Source organism: Ictidomys tridecemlineatus, chromosome 6, assembly GCF_052094955.1.
Source record: "Ictidomys tridecemlineatus isolate mIctTri1 chromosome 6, mIctTri1.hap1, whole genome shotgun sequence".
In the NCBI taxonomy this organism is placed as follows: Eukaryota; Metazoa; Chordata; class Mammalia; order Rodentia; family Sciuridae; genus Ictidomys; species Ictidomys tridecemlineatus.
Window position 1 is genome coordinate 125,137,765 of NC_135482.1, and position 14,844 is coordinate 125,152,608.

Here is a 14,844-nt window from a genome sequence, read left to right on the forward strand (position 1 = left end):
TTTCCCCTTGTTACTTCATAATGAAATTTTGAATTCATAAACCTAAAAATTCACTCAAAATGAAGGTAAGGAGCTGTTATGCCCAGGAGTATCATACTTTAAGGGGACAAGCACATGGAAAGAAGACCAAGGAAGCTCTTTTCATAGGTTCATGGAGACTCAGCTGAGATACCGAATGAATGACTCAATTTCTCCTTGCTTTGGTTTCCCACCTTCATAAAACATTTTTAATAATACCTGGGACTTCTGCCTGTGAAATAATTTTATCCCCTCGGAAGAAATGAGCTATCAAAATGTGATTATGTGATTAGGCAATACATAACTTTTGATTTGTACTAAGGTGCCAAGTTTAAGCAATATTTTTTTGGCCAGTGTTCTGAAGGAAATAACTTGATTTTCACAATCACTTGGATTTACAGCCCTTGATGACCACAATGGTGACGTGCCTGAATGAAAGACAAATTCTTTTCTAGCATGCTGATTCTCATTGTATCAAGCAACTAAATATGTAGATGGTTGCTCAGCCTCAGTGTTTTTTTTGTGTGTGGGGGGGTTCTTGTCTCATCAGATACGCATTCCAAGAAATTACCTTAAGATTCGTTTCACCATTAAAGTGACATTCTCAGCTGTGCTGTAATCAACTGGATAAAAGCAGAGAACCCATCAGAAGTTGTTCCTGGTTGCCTATCACCTTTCAAAGTGTTTGTATGTGCAAGAGAGCCCTCATCCCTCTTGGACTATTGTTAGAAATAATTAATGATGTATTATGAGATACTTTTCATGCCAAAGGGTTCCCATACTCTTTGCAACTGCACATATAAACAGGAATTACTTCACCCACCATTGAAATGCAGCCACCTCTTGGACGAAATGTGGCAGCTGTTTAATAATGCATAGCAATATTCCAAAACAATTGAGGCCTGGAAGTGAGGGACAAACTCACATCCAACTCAAGTCACCTGGGAAGTTTCTTGGGCAGAACTGTGCTGGGAGGAAGCTTTTGTAATTGTAGAAGGCCAGGACATCAGTTTTATGTCTCCCTAGGAAAGCCCCCTCCCTTCTGTTCAGCACTGGCTCATGGTCACCTGCTCAGTCATCCAGATCCCAGACTGCAAGCTGATGGATGGTCCTCGGAAGTGTGGCCAGTTTTCCACACTGGCTGATGGAGAAAGCTGGGCAGCATGGAGAGGTGGCCGTGAATGATGGCTATGGCTGCTTGATCCCTATAACAGTATTTGGAGAGGCCCTGGGTGATAGAATGCCGAAATCCACCCAGATCTTAGTTTTTATAAAGTATATTCTCCGATTCCAGAAACATTACCTACAAACTCAGGAGCTTCAAGTCTATACCATGCTTCACATGAACCTCTTCTCACATGTCATAAGATCTTAAGTCCTCAGGAAATAACTCTTTTTTGAGACCAAACCATGAGTAGCAACCATAGTCCTCAGTTTATAGGTAGGTTGGAAAATATAAAATAAAGTACCTGCAAATATCAAACACCTGTAAATGTACAATACCTGCTCTGGAGTGGAAAATCAAGACTCGATGACCACTTGTTTTGCCTTGTGCCTTTTGTGGTTCCCAATGCAGTGTGGTTATGTTTTGTGATTGAAGAAAAGAGCCAATACAACATGCCCAAATTCGTGGAAAGCAGTGAAAGTAGTGCTCAAAGAAAAATTGATGACCATAAATGTGACACATCCATGAGAAAAAAAATAAAGACCTTGATTTTGTAACCTAGCTGTACAACTCAAGGAAATAGAGAAGGAGGAACAAATCAAACCCCAAGGGAAGAAAATAACAAAGATTACAGAGGAGATAAAGAGAATGATTACAAATATTAGAGAAAATCGTTGAAACTTAAAGTTGGTTCCTGGAAAAGATCAAAAAGTTGACAAGCTAGACCAACTAGACGGAGAGGAGTCCACTGTGACAGGGTCTTTTTGTTCTTCCATTTGGGGAATTTGATGGCATCAGATGGGTCTCTTTCTCACCAGGGTCCATGAGTCTTTGCAGTGCCATCTTGGACACGAGAGAGTAGTAGAGGGTCCAAGCCATTTCTGGAAGGCTATATAATACAAGTCAAATAAGACTGTTTTTTTTTAATACTCTAAATATTCTTGTGCGCACAAAGAGTGAAACATGAGCAATGAAGTCAATCTTATAGAGGAAAAGAGCAGCTTGGGGCTGGGTGGGAATGGAAAGGTAGAGTCTGGGTTTAGTAAAAGCAGGAGGAAAATAGTGGCAATGGGGATGACATTTGTCGAATGATTGTCTAGCCAAGGTCTTAGCTCAAGCATTGGCTGGTGAAGCTATTGCCTTTCCTGCCCTAAATCACTCTGTGAGCCCAGCAGTTCTGTCTTCTCAAAATGCAGTAACCAGGGCTGTTGTTCCAATTCACCATAACCTGGTGACAGCTCTGATTCTCCATGGAAAATTCCACAGTTCCCAACCAGGTCCAAATTAAATATTGACTTTACTAATTTTAAATTGTTTCACCCATAGACAAACGTACTTTTAGAAGGACATTCTTAAGAAATGATCTGAGTGATGACCAAGATTCGATTTCTCCCATACAAGGTTTCGGGGAGGGGGGTGGGGTTTTAAGGAGCAGGATACTTGTGCCTGCAGCCACTTTTCTTGGGGTGTGGGGAGTACTCAAAACCTCATCTCCAGGAACAGTGTCTTTGACCACGTACTTGAAAAATCTTATGGGCCTCTGGTTTGTGAAATCAGGCCTATTTAGTTAAAGTTATCCTCTCTCCCCACCCACAACATCTAACCATCCTGATTCCTAGTGATTTGTGTTGTCTTCCTCAGCCTTGCATTCCTCTCCCTGGCCTCCGTAGATTCTCTGAATGGTTCCTCTTCTCCATTTCCTCACTCAATCCATACTTCCCTCTTTTTGTGGGGGAGGGGGCTGCGTATACCTGGCATTGAACTCTGGGGCACTCAACCACTGACCCACATCCCCAGCCCTCTTTTGTATTTTATTTAGAGACAGGGTCTCACTGAGTTGCCTAGTGCCTCACTGTTGTTGAGGCTGACTTTGAACTCACGATCTTCCTGTCTCGACTTCCCCAGCCTCTGGGATTCCAGGCGTGCACATCTTGCCTCACTATGTTTTCACAGGTTGTTGAGATAAAATTTCATCTACTTGAGTTTGAAGATCTAATTAGTTTTTATTAGTGATCCATAAATTGGGCAGCAGTGCGTCTAAAGATTAAAGAGTTGCTCCACTGGGCATGGTGGAACGGTTGGATTTTATTGGATAACTTGAACAGGAAAGGAAGTAGCATGATACACAAAGCTAAATAGCTTGGTGCTCATATTAGGTGGCCTCAGGTTACTTTCCTTGTGTTAAAATAGAGAAAACTTCCCTATCATGCTGGCTAAAACTGGCCTATTTAGGGGTTTGGCTATCATCTCTTCCCTCATTTTGGGGAAGAACTTAGTTTAGGTTTGGTGAAATGAAACTTTAGCATGCGTTATTCCATTTTTGCTTCTTTCACATGTACCTGCTTGCCTTTCTGCTTTCTGCCATGAGTTGAAGCAGTAGGTGGCCATCACCAGAGGTGGCCCCCTGATTGTAAACTTCCCAGCCTCACAAACTATAAGACAAAATAAACCTGTTTTCTCTATAAAGTATCTAGTTTCAGGTGTTATATTATGGCAACAGAAAACAGATCTAGTTATAACACCACTCCCAGAAAGGCCTCCCACTGCCTACAGCATCGACACCAGCATCTGCCACTTGAGAAGTCTTATTATTTGGGGGAGAATCTACATTTTTTCTACCCTCTGCCCCCATACACCTGCTCTGCTCAAGCCATGCAGAATTTCCCCTACCTCCAGCCTTTTTGTGACCACAGTACTGGTAGCCATCTTGACCACAATCTTGTTTGGGACCCTGAGGCAGAACCACCCAGACAGGCCACTCCTGGATTCCTGACACACAGAGACATTGAGATGATGAATTATGCTGTTTTAAGTTGATATATTTTGGGGGAAATTCACTGTAAAGAATTCTCCTTCCAGGCTTGGCATTATTATGAAACAATAGGAAGATGCGAGCAATAACCTATCATGGTGTTGTTCAGAGCAGGAGAAAGTCCAAGCACAGCATCTGAGATAGAATCGCCCTCTTCACAGTTTGAGTCACCAACATTGTTCCAACCGTGTCCAGAGAACTGTGTTTTCCATGGGTGTTTAAAGGAATGGGTATTCAGACGTGTCAGTGTGCTCTTGGCCCATTTAGGAATGGACAATAGGGAAATGAAAAGAGACAAGACACGTGAAGCGGGAGGTGGAGGAGGCAGAGGGCAGGAGCTCTTCAAGGTGAAGAGCATGTTGAAGTCTGACCTGCAGGATCTGAGCTGGCTTTTCCCATTCATCCATCAGGAAGGGACAACATAGCAGAGAGGAAGGAGAATACAGTTATGTACTGCATAAAGTGTCTTTCCACAGTGGATCATATATGCCATTATATTCCCACAGGACTGGATCACCTAGTGACAATGTAGCTGTCTTTTTTACAGTCTCTGATAGATGTTAGCACAATGATGAAAATCACTTAACAAGAATGCATTTCTCAGGACGTGCCCCGCTTGTTAAGTGATGCATGACTCTATTTTGAGATTTTCCACAAACAATAGAGGGTGTTCATGTTCACACGGTGTGTGTGGTAGGACCCGACCAAAGGGTCCTGTGCTCCTGCTTGTCTGAGAGTAGCCATGCCTTACACATCACAGGAATCAACGTGGAATCCTTTCACATCAGTGCGGCTGCCTATGAAGTCTTTTCTGGAAGGAGTAACTTCAGAAGGCAGTGACGTGTGTGGTCACTGGCCTGTGACCCTGCAGTGTGACCCTGCAACCCACAACCTTGTGATGAAATAGGGTCTGGGATGCATGTAGCATAGCCCAAAGTCACCTTTTGTGTAGCCTCTCTTCTCTTTCCCTGCTTCCTTCTTCCTGCTGCCATGACCAGTGACAATTGTTGGGCACTTGCTAATACGTTCTCGGTGGCCACGCCTTCTGTTGCGAGAAGCCTTGCATATAGGAGACGATCTCCACACTCTCCCTTCTGTCATGCTTGGTGACAGGTTGATGTGCTTTCTCACCCAGAGCATTATTATTACAGGCCATTCTCAAACTGTGAAAAGAAACGATCATCAATGGTGTGTAAGTAAATCTGGATTTTATTTTAATATGAGGTTAGGACTCACCTCATTTGACCAACTGGAATGTCATGGTGGAATATTAGTTAAGTGGGAATCAGTGGGAAGACACTGGTGTCTGATTAAGTGATCCTAGGGAGAGACAGTGGTGTTTGACTGAGAGCATCGTCCAGAAAAAATGGTGCCCAGTAGATACCATTAGTCAACCAAAACAAATGAAAACAAAACTCAGCAAAATATTAGGCATCTATTCTCTGGGATTCATTTATTTCACACGCATACACACAAAATAATTTATCTGATTGCTAGATCTGTGAGTTTTGTAGGATTTCTCCAACTCTTGCTCTTGTAGTCAGCAGGGACAGTTCAGCTGTGCATGCCTGATCATCTTGATGTTGTGGATCAGCTCTGATGCACACTGACATGAGTAAGGATCTATGCGTGGCCATGAGGAAATCTTTCCTGGTTGAGGCTGACTTGGAGACTTAGTGTGCATCCATGTCACCTGCGCTGACCCATCTCAACGCTCCTGGCCTTGACTGCCCTGAAGAGCTGCTAAGGGCAGAAGCTGGGCTGAGTTCTTGCCTATTCTTTTCCAACTATCATGGCACTGGCTGCATGGTGGATGCTCAGAAACATGTTGTGTGATTAAATAAAAAATGGAAGTTTCCTCTCTCCATTTCCCCTCACATCTTGGGGGTACAGAATGGGGTATGGATAAAAGTTGTTGGTTTTCTAATGATAGGCAACCTTAGGCACAGCCACAATGATAACAATAACTTTCTAATTTCTGACAGTGAGGAAACTAGAGACTTCAATGTCCTCATTTATCATGCGGATTCTAGAAAACTTCTGGTCTTCAGTACCTTCCTAACATCGGAGCTAGGCCACCCCTGCACAAACATTAATTAAGAGCCCTAAAAATCTAACCACTAAGCACATTTCCAGACTTAGCTTTTATTCATTTTCTTCTCCAAGAGCCTGATCTATTTAAGGTTCCCAAACACATCTTACCTTTCCAGCCTGCACACCTTCCACGATTTCATTCCCTGAGCCTCAGAATACTCCTTCCCTTTCCTCTTCATTTTGGGGAACCATCCTTCCACCCTAGGACATGGTCGTTGTCAGGATGAATTGGTACATAGGGGTCAGCAGGCAGCTTGGCACACCATTAGCAATGTGTCAGAATCTGCTCTCTCTCAACCCAGCAGCAAACTGAGTCAAAACTGAGTAAAGTGGTTTAGTCACCAGGCATTCCCATACAGCAATGGGTGGTTCCAATAATAAAAAAAAAAAGAAATACGTTCTTATTCCTCTTTGCTCAGAATCACTCCTGTTTTTCTAAATTAGTCATGTTTGGAGACTGTTGACCACACTAAAATTATTCATTAGGCAGATAAAATACACATTGTGGACTTGTTTTCTTTTAAAGCAATTTCTGTTTAAATTTTATTTTTCCTGGGCTTTAGAAATATTTTCCTCCTTTGCATTTCTATTATGATTGGTTTTATACATCCTCACTCAAATAAACTTCTCAGGATTCTTTCAGGCTCTGAAGATAGGAGGAACTGACTCCAATGAACCTCCTTGTCACAGATTTTTCTCTAAATGCAGGTTTTTAATATTTTAAAAAAGAGAGTTATTAGAAGCATCATTTTGTTCATACTCTCTCAATGTGTTTTCTTAGATTCAGATTTTTTACAGACTTGCTACATTATTTTGGTAAGTTAATTATAAACTCTGTTCACATTGAGGACATGCGCCTTTCAAATAAAGCATAATTTAGGTGACCGCTTCTTGTTTGTGGGCAGGTGGGTATCTGGAGGTAAGAAAGGTGGAAAACTCAAGAAGTTGCAGGTGACGATATTTTCTCTTAAGTTTGAAAAGGGGCCGACAGGCTTGTTCTAGTAAAAGAAACAAAATGTTTTTAAAAAATGGCAAAGAAAACAGGAGATAAGGTCTAGAAAAATAAGGAAAGATGCCTCCCAGTGCTAATCCCTCTGAGGTTTGTGCCTCCTCCCCTCAAGTAAATTGAAGGGAAAGAACAAAGTGACTTGCCTCTTTTAGAACTGCTGTTCCCTGGCCTGACATCATGTGAGGAAATTTCCTGCTCTTCCTCCATCTCGGAGGATACCAACAACTGTGGTGCAAATCACTGCGTCTTAGCCATGTCAAGTCACTGTTTGTCTTTCTGACAACCACCCCCATAAATCAGTCACTTGGGGTGTCCTCAGGCACTGGAATGAAGTGTGAGTTCTCTCATCCTGGGAAATCCATCCGAATCAGCCAGGAAGATCAGATGGCAAGGTGCTGAAATCAGAGACAATGTATGATGAACCTGGAGCCCGAGCCTGGCCCTTCAGGGCTGCTAGCTCCTCTTCGGTGCTCTCTCCACTGCATCTGAGTTTGTTTTCACTTCCTGTTTTCCAATAGGTCATTGCTCTTGGGGTGATATCGCTTGACCTCTCTGTTTCATGACTCAGACCTTGGAGGCATCAAAATGCAAGGAACCAGGAGGGCTTTAGAAGAAGATGTCAAATTTGATTTGTTTTTTTAGGTAAAGAGTCTTCTGAGTTTTGCAAGATGGTAATGCAATGAGTGTAAAAGTGAAGAGTTTAGTTGGAACAACTAGGGCTGCATCTTCCTCATAGGTGGGAGAGGGTATTATTTGAGATATTTGAAAGTGATTTCTTTTCTGCAGGTGAATGAACATATCTTGGATCAATTCTTTTGGCTGATGGAGATAATATATAATTGCCCCCTTATTCATCGGCATAGAGTTGCCAGTGGTTGTACATAGGAAAAATGAACCATCAACTCCAAAATATCCATTGCAATGATATTTCTGCCCTTTTCCATAAAATTGATATGTTGGTGAAAAACATATTTTAACTTGAGAAATGTGTAAGAAAGAGATATTACAACTAATTTCCTATTATTTCTGCTTCTACATCATGGAAAGGGCTGACATTTTTCCATCCTACTTTAAACATCTTCCTAGGGGGAAGGTTTGTGAAAAAAAAAATTTACTTGCTTGGAAAGTGTGAGAGTTAAGTACAATGACTTTAGAATCAGACCTGCTTCTCTGCATCAACCAGGCAGGTGGGCCAGCCTTTATGACCCTTATTTTCTGTTGTCTGTGAAGTTGGAAGAATAATGTCCACCGTGCAGGATCCTTTTCAAGTTTAAAGACAATGTGTGTAAAGACAGAACCTGGCACAGTGTGGGCATTCAGTCAGTGGAGCGATCCAATTAATGTTCTGACTCATAGTCGTAATAGCAGATGCGATTGCATTGACTTGGTTACCATAGTAGTAATGCCAGGGGTGGTCTGGGTACCTTATTCTTTGTCCTTCCTCATAATTCCCTTGACTATTTTTATCTAAGAACAAAACGGACACACTGAGCTCCCTGGTTTTGAAATGTAAACCGAGAGTCCTGTGATTTTTAACATACTTGGGGCGTTTTGTTAATGGAATATTTAAAGTAAAGATTCCTTATGATTTGGGTCATGAGAATTCAATGATTTGTTTTTTGACTATAAGACTGCATGCTGTAATGTATTTATTCCAACGGATTTAAAAGTTAGTCCTCCTCTGACAGAGAGATGAATCATTTGCAATTGCCATTATTATTTCCAAGGGAAATTTTTCATCGTTCCTGCATAAAGAAATCAGGTTATATTTCTCAGTATTTGGTAAACATTGAAGATCACCATAAAATTTTAACAATGACAACCTTTCAACACCCTACTCATTTTGTGCCTCGCATTTTCTTTTTGGTAGATTGCACTAGCAGTCTTTGTATCCATAACATCTGATTTCTGAGTCTTGTAGGATAAGCTTTCCAGGCTAGGTCATATTTCCTGGCTAGGTCGAAATATTAAGCTTTGTATAAATTGATCACATTAAAAAATAAGTAGAAGATGTGTATTCCTTTTTCTCATTTTAAGGATATAGTAACAAAAATAGCTTAGATCCTCTGCGTCTGAGCAAATAAATTAGTGCACTTGTGGGAGTTACTTCTCTCTGGGAGCCTCTGATGGGAAAAAAATTGGTTAAAACAGGAGACATTTTGTTGAATTGTGGGAAATCGGTGAGGATCTGAGTGGAAATAGGACTTAATGGGGAGCAGAAATAGATGCCTACTGGACTTGGAGCACTCTGTAATGGTAGGGCTGGAGTCAAGAATGAGGACTGTTAACTAGCTGATTCTGGAGGATGTGGGGAAAAAGGTCTACCCATATATTGCTGGTGGGACTGCAAATTGGTGCAGCTAATATGGAAAGCAGTACGTAGATTCCTTGGAAATCTGAGAATGGAACCATCATTTGACTCAGCTATCCCTCTCCTTGGACTATACCCAAAGGACTTAAAAACAGCATACCACAGGGACACAGCCACATCAATGTTTATAACAGCACAATTTACAATAGCTAAACTGTGGAGCCAACCTAGATGCCCTTTAGTGGATGAATGGATAAAAAAAATGTGGCATATATACACAATGGAATTTTACTCAGCAATAAAAGAGAATAAAATCATGGCATTTGCAGGTAAATGGATGGCGTTGGAGATGATAATGCTAAGTGAAGTTAGCCAATCCCCCCAAAATCAAATGCTGAATGTTTTCTCTGATATAAAGAGCCTGAATCATAGTGAGGTAGGGAGGGGAGCATGGGAAGAATAGATGAATTCTAGATAGGGAAGAAGGGTGGGAAGGAAAGGGAGGAAACAGGGGATTAGCAAGGATGGTGAAATGTGATGGACATTATTATCCAAAGTTCATGTATGAAGACACGAATTGTGTGTCGACATACTTTATATACAACCAGAGATATGAAAAATGTGGTATATATGTGTAATATATATATATATATACATATAATATATATGCAAAAAAGTACATGTATAAAGACATGACATGAACATACTATATATACAAATATATGAAAAACTGTGCTCTATATGTGTAATAAGAATTCTGTTGTCCTGCATTTAAAAAAATAAAATCAGTAAACTCCCCCCCCAAAAAAAAAATTGTAATGCATTCCACTGCTCTGTATTTTAAAAAATGCAATCAATTAAAAAAACAAAAACCTAGCTGATTCTGCACAACAGCAGACAGTTCCTGGAAAGACCCCGGTGCAGTCAGCAAGGGAATTACCCAGGGGTAGGAAGTCAGTGTAGTTTACTTCAGAAACTGAACACAATTGAGCTGATGGTTGGGAAGGGAGTAGGGGCCAGAAAAGAGTGGGGAGGTTTGGCTCAGACACTGGAGAAGGAGGTATTTATTTATTTATTTTTGTTTTCAGCAGTGCCATAGGTTTAAATAGGTCCCTCATCTTTGCATAATAAGCTATAAAGCAACAATTAAAAGAGGTCATTCAGGTTAGAAAACCTTATAAAGCACTGTATCAAGCACATGATACCTTTCTCGACAGCTCTTCAAGGGCATACAGTCCTGGGAATGGTGGTCTGTAACCAATGTATTCTTAGAAATAAAGGTTTTGAATATTACCCTGAAAATCTTATCCCTTCTGAACTGTGGGACCTCAGTGCTATCAGCCGGGCTGACTTCTCTGTGGAAGATTTAAAATGGTTGAAGGAGTTGAGCTCCTAATAGACGGATGGACATCTCAACAAAACCTTTCCTGTATTTGGAAGTGAATGATTGGTGACTGGATTTCATCCGGCTGCATCAGAACTAAAACAAAATACACATAAGAATTGAATTTTCCCCCCTTTCCCCTCCCTCCTCATCTCCTGTATTGCAGATGGTTCTTGTAGCTCAGGCCGATTTGGTGCTTTCATGGATGAGAGTACAGAAACCCTCACGTGTATGCTACTTTGTGAACAGAGACCTTGTGATATGGAACTAGAATCTTCTTATAGGATTAATTTTCCTGTACAGGAAAAAGAAAAAAAAGTTTTAATTCTCTGATCCTTATTTCTAAATATCAGATTTAGTATTTGGAAAGCATTCTGGAAAGAAAATGAATCAATTTCAGTTGTGTGAGCCACTCAGTGAAATTACCTCGGAGACCCAAATTAAATCCCACACTGCTGAACTTATAGGTGTACCTTGGAAAAATGTTATCTCATTTAGTGCTGAAACCACTCATTTTTTGCTTACTTTTCATAAATTAGCCAACCAAAGGAGGGTTAGATTAAGATAGAAATGTAAATAGAAAATATAGGTGAATAATAATAATAATAATAATAATAATAATAATAATAATAGATAGTCTTTCTTCCAGAATTTTCTATGTTCTATATTTATGAAGTATGATAAACACATTAAAAATCTGCTGGGTGCTGTGCACACACCTATAATGGAGGCAGGTGGATCATAAGTTCAAAGCCAGCCTCAGCAATTTATAGATGCACTAAACAACTTTGTGAGACACTATCTCAAAATAAAATATGAAAAGGTCTGGTGATATGGCTTAGTAGTTAAGCACTTTTGGATTCAATCCTGGTTCAATCTCATTTAGTCTTATAGTAGCAGTGCAAATCAGGTATTGACTGAGGCTGATAAATGTCAAATTGCAAAGCTAGAATGGGATGATGTAAGAATTAGTGGAAATCTAAACCCAAAGCTATCTTACTCTAAGTTCAGAGCTCTGCTACATCACCATTTACCTCATCCATATTTTAGTTTCTTAGAGCAATCTTGAAGGTTGCATTTTTTTCCTGGAGTAAAGAAGTAATAACATTTACTAATGTTACTAATAACAAAGTGATCAACATTTCCTAATCGGTCTTTGGTTTTAACCCCTTTACAGATACTTCAAGGATTCCTTTTTATGTCGATCACAGAAGCCTAAATTACAGACCTAGAATGTTTTAGAAGGAGTATGTACACTTTACCTAGAGGAGGTCACATCAACTCTTTTGTCCATTTCCATCCCTGTTCCTCTGAAGCCCTGTGGGACATTTGACACTGGTTCCAGAATTTCCCCTTTTCTCTATCCTTGTCATCAAAGTGACAGATGAAAAAAGCTCTTAGGATCCACATGTATGTGTGCTGTCGTGCTAGGCTTTCCCAAGTTAGAGCATTTTCAAACCTTGGAAAAATTCTTTGCTCATGCAGCTGCAATCACATTAAATGTTCTGTTTTGATTTTCTTGTTGTTGCTGCTACTGCTGTTATTTTCCCCACAAACATTGAGGTTAAGAGAGATAAACTTTCGGGAATATACTTTGCAAAAACATCTTAGCTTTTTTGCCAGCAAAGAATTCACAGGTCCAAAAATGGATGGGAACCTCTTCAAACAGAAAGCATTCTAGCCCTAATTTCATCTCATCTCTCATCCCATAGAAAGAATGGTCCTCCAGGATGTCTACTGTCAGAGAGAGAGAGAGAGAGAGAGAGAGAGAGAGAGAGAGAGAGAGAGAGAGAGAGAGAGAGAGAAGAGAGAAAGAGAGAGAGACAGAGAGAGAGAGAGAGTTAGAGAGAGATAGAGAATGAAAACTGACATGTATAAGGCTTTAGGGAGATGGTAATGTAAGAGAAAATTACTGTCTTTCATCATGGGCTAAGGTACTGAAACTAAGTGTGATACACTTATGTTTGCAGTCATAAAAATTGATTTTTATTTTTATATTGTTACTGACTGCCTCAGTAGCTTTCCAAACTTCTAAGTCCTGGGGAGACTTGAAACGAATGGTCTAAATTCTTTACTCCCTTTCTCCAATATGCCAGACTGCTTAGTCCTTCATTCTCATCGTGTACATCTCCCCCATGGAAAGAAGGGCTCCTTATGCAGATGGCAGAGACAAGAAGGAAGGGTGATGACAGTGGATAAAAGGAGAGCACTCCACAGTTGGAGCTGAAAGACAAAGGGGATGCAGGAGGCCCACGGTGGGGTGGGGAGGGGCCAGTGCCAGGCCCCCCAGGCACTGAGAGCTGATTGGAGAATAGTCAAGAAAAAGAAAATGAACTCAGGCTCTTGGGAACCGGGCTGGAACCCAAGACTTGCCAGGAGGCCATGAGTTCACTGGACCTGTAAGGGCCTGGCTGGGACAAAGGACAATACCTTGGAGACCAGGGGACTTCAGCAGCACACACCCACCTGATGACCAACACAAGGTCAGAACACCACCCCTTATTAGGAGATCCATCCTTACTGGGATGTCATCTTAGAGGCATGAGCAAGAGGGAGCAGCTGAATGAGACTGAGTCTTGCTTGAAAAAGCATCTTTTAATAGTTTTATTGAAAGACAAGGCTAATAATGCATTATATTTTTCAGCACATCTGAGTCTAAATGCACAGTGAAAAGAATGTTTCAGAACCATCATGGCTGCTAGCTCCAAACAGTGGGTCTCTGGCTGGCATACCAGTTGGGAGGAGACTATCAAAGTCCCTATTAGGACTGTCTCCTTGCTATCTGTACATTAAATGTCCTATGACCCAGTGATCTGCTTAAAGTTTTGATTGACATAAAAGCATCATACGTAAATGAACCAGTATGTAAACTCTGTGTTGGGTAAACCAGAGGTCTAATTCAGAGATCTTCTGGGTAGTTAGACCCTCTCCTTAGTCCACTGAATGTTTTTCTGCAAATCCTCCTGTTCTTTACTATGACTGTATTTAGCTCCTTCCTTTGTTTCTCTCTCACTTGGTCCCCACCAGTAATCATCTCAGACTTTATATGGAAAGCCCCTGCTCTTCCAGTGGTGGAATTCTTTTTGGAGGTTCTGAAACAAGAAGAATGAGTCACTGACACAAACACATCCCTCCTTACGAATTTCCAAACACTAGTATTATGGCTCTAGCCACCTTCTGACAAACTGCCAGTCTCATGCCTTCAGAAGACAGGGCTGGCACTCCCTTGACCCTCACACAAAGTTCAGTTGCTCTGAGCTCTAAGTTCAGGGCAAGCTGAACACCTGCAATTATGAAGTCCATGCTGCTATCACTCAACTCAGAGTCAGACTCTGATCTGCAGTTTTGGCCTTGGAATTCAGAAACTCTGAGTGGTCAGCTTGGAAGCAAGGCCTCAAGCACAGCCCTCTGCCTGGTTCCATTCCTTATAGTCCCTTGTGAACTCCCAATGTCCCAGAGTGTAGCAATAAATGTTCTGCATGTACACCCTTGGGAACTCTTCAACTCTTCTGGGAAGTGTCATTCAAGGAAAGCCGTTGTACAATGGAATTAATTTTCATAGGTAACACATAGGACCCATATTTTAATTTTTTCAATGTCATAAAATTTCCATAACTTCAGCACCTGGGAAAGCTGGAAAGCCTAATGGGGCATCCCATTAGACAGACCAAAAGGATAGCAGATGGAAATTCTGAGGGTGAAGTAAAAACAGATGGGAGCTCTGCAGGTGAAACTTGAACTTGAGTATTTCAAAGTTCATGTTGCCGAAAGTAAAATCCCATTAAGCATGTTCTGATAAAGAGTTAAACTGACAAGCTGCCTGGTGACCTCCCTCCTTACGAATTTCCAATGTACTGCACTTGGCCATCAACTTGTCCGTGCAGGGGTAAGAGAGCATTTCGTTGAACTCCACGGCTCATGTGCAAATGGCAGATTTTGAAGATGGGCTTTACCCTATCTGGGGCTCTGTGATGGCAGTGGTGCTGTAAACAGGGGGAAATGATTTCGCCTCTTTCTTTTTTAGCCAGTTGTTGCCTCTCCCCTATAATTT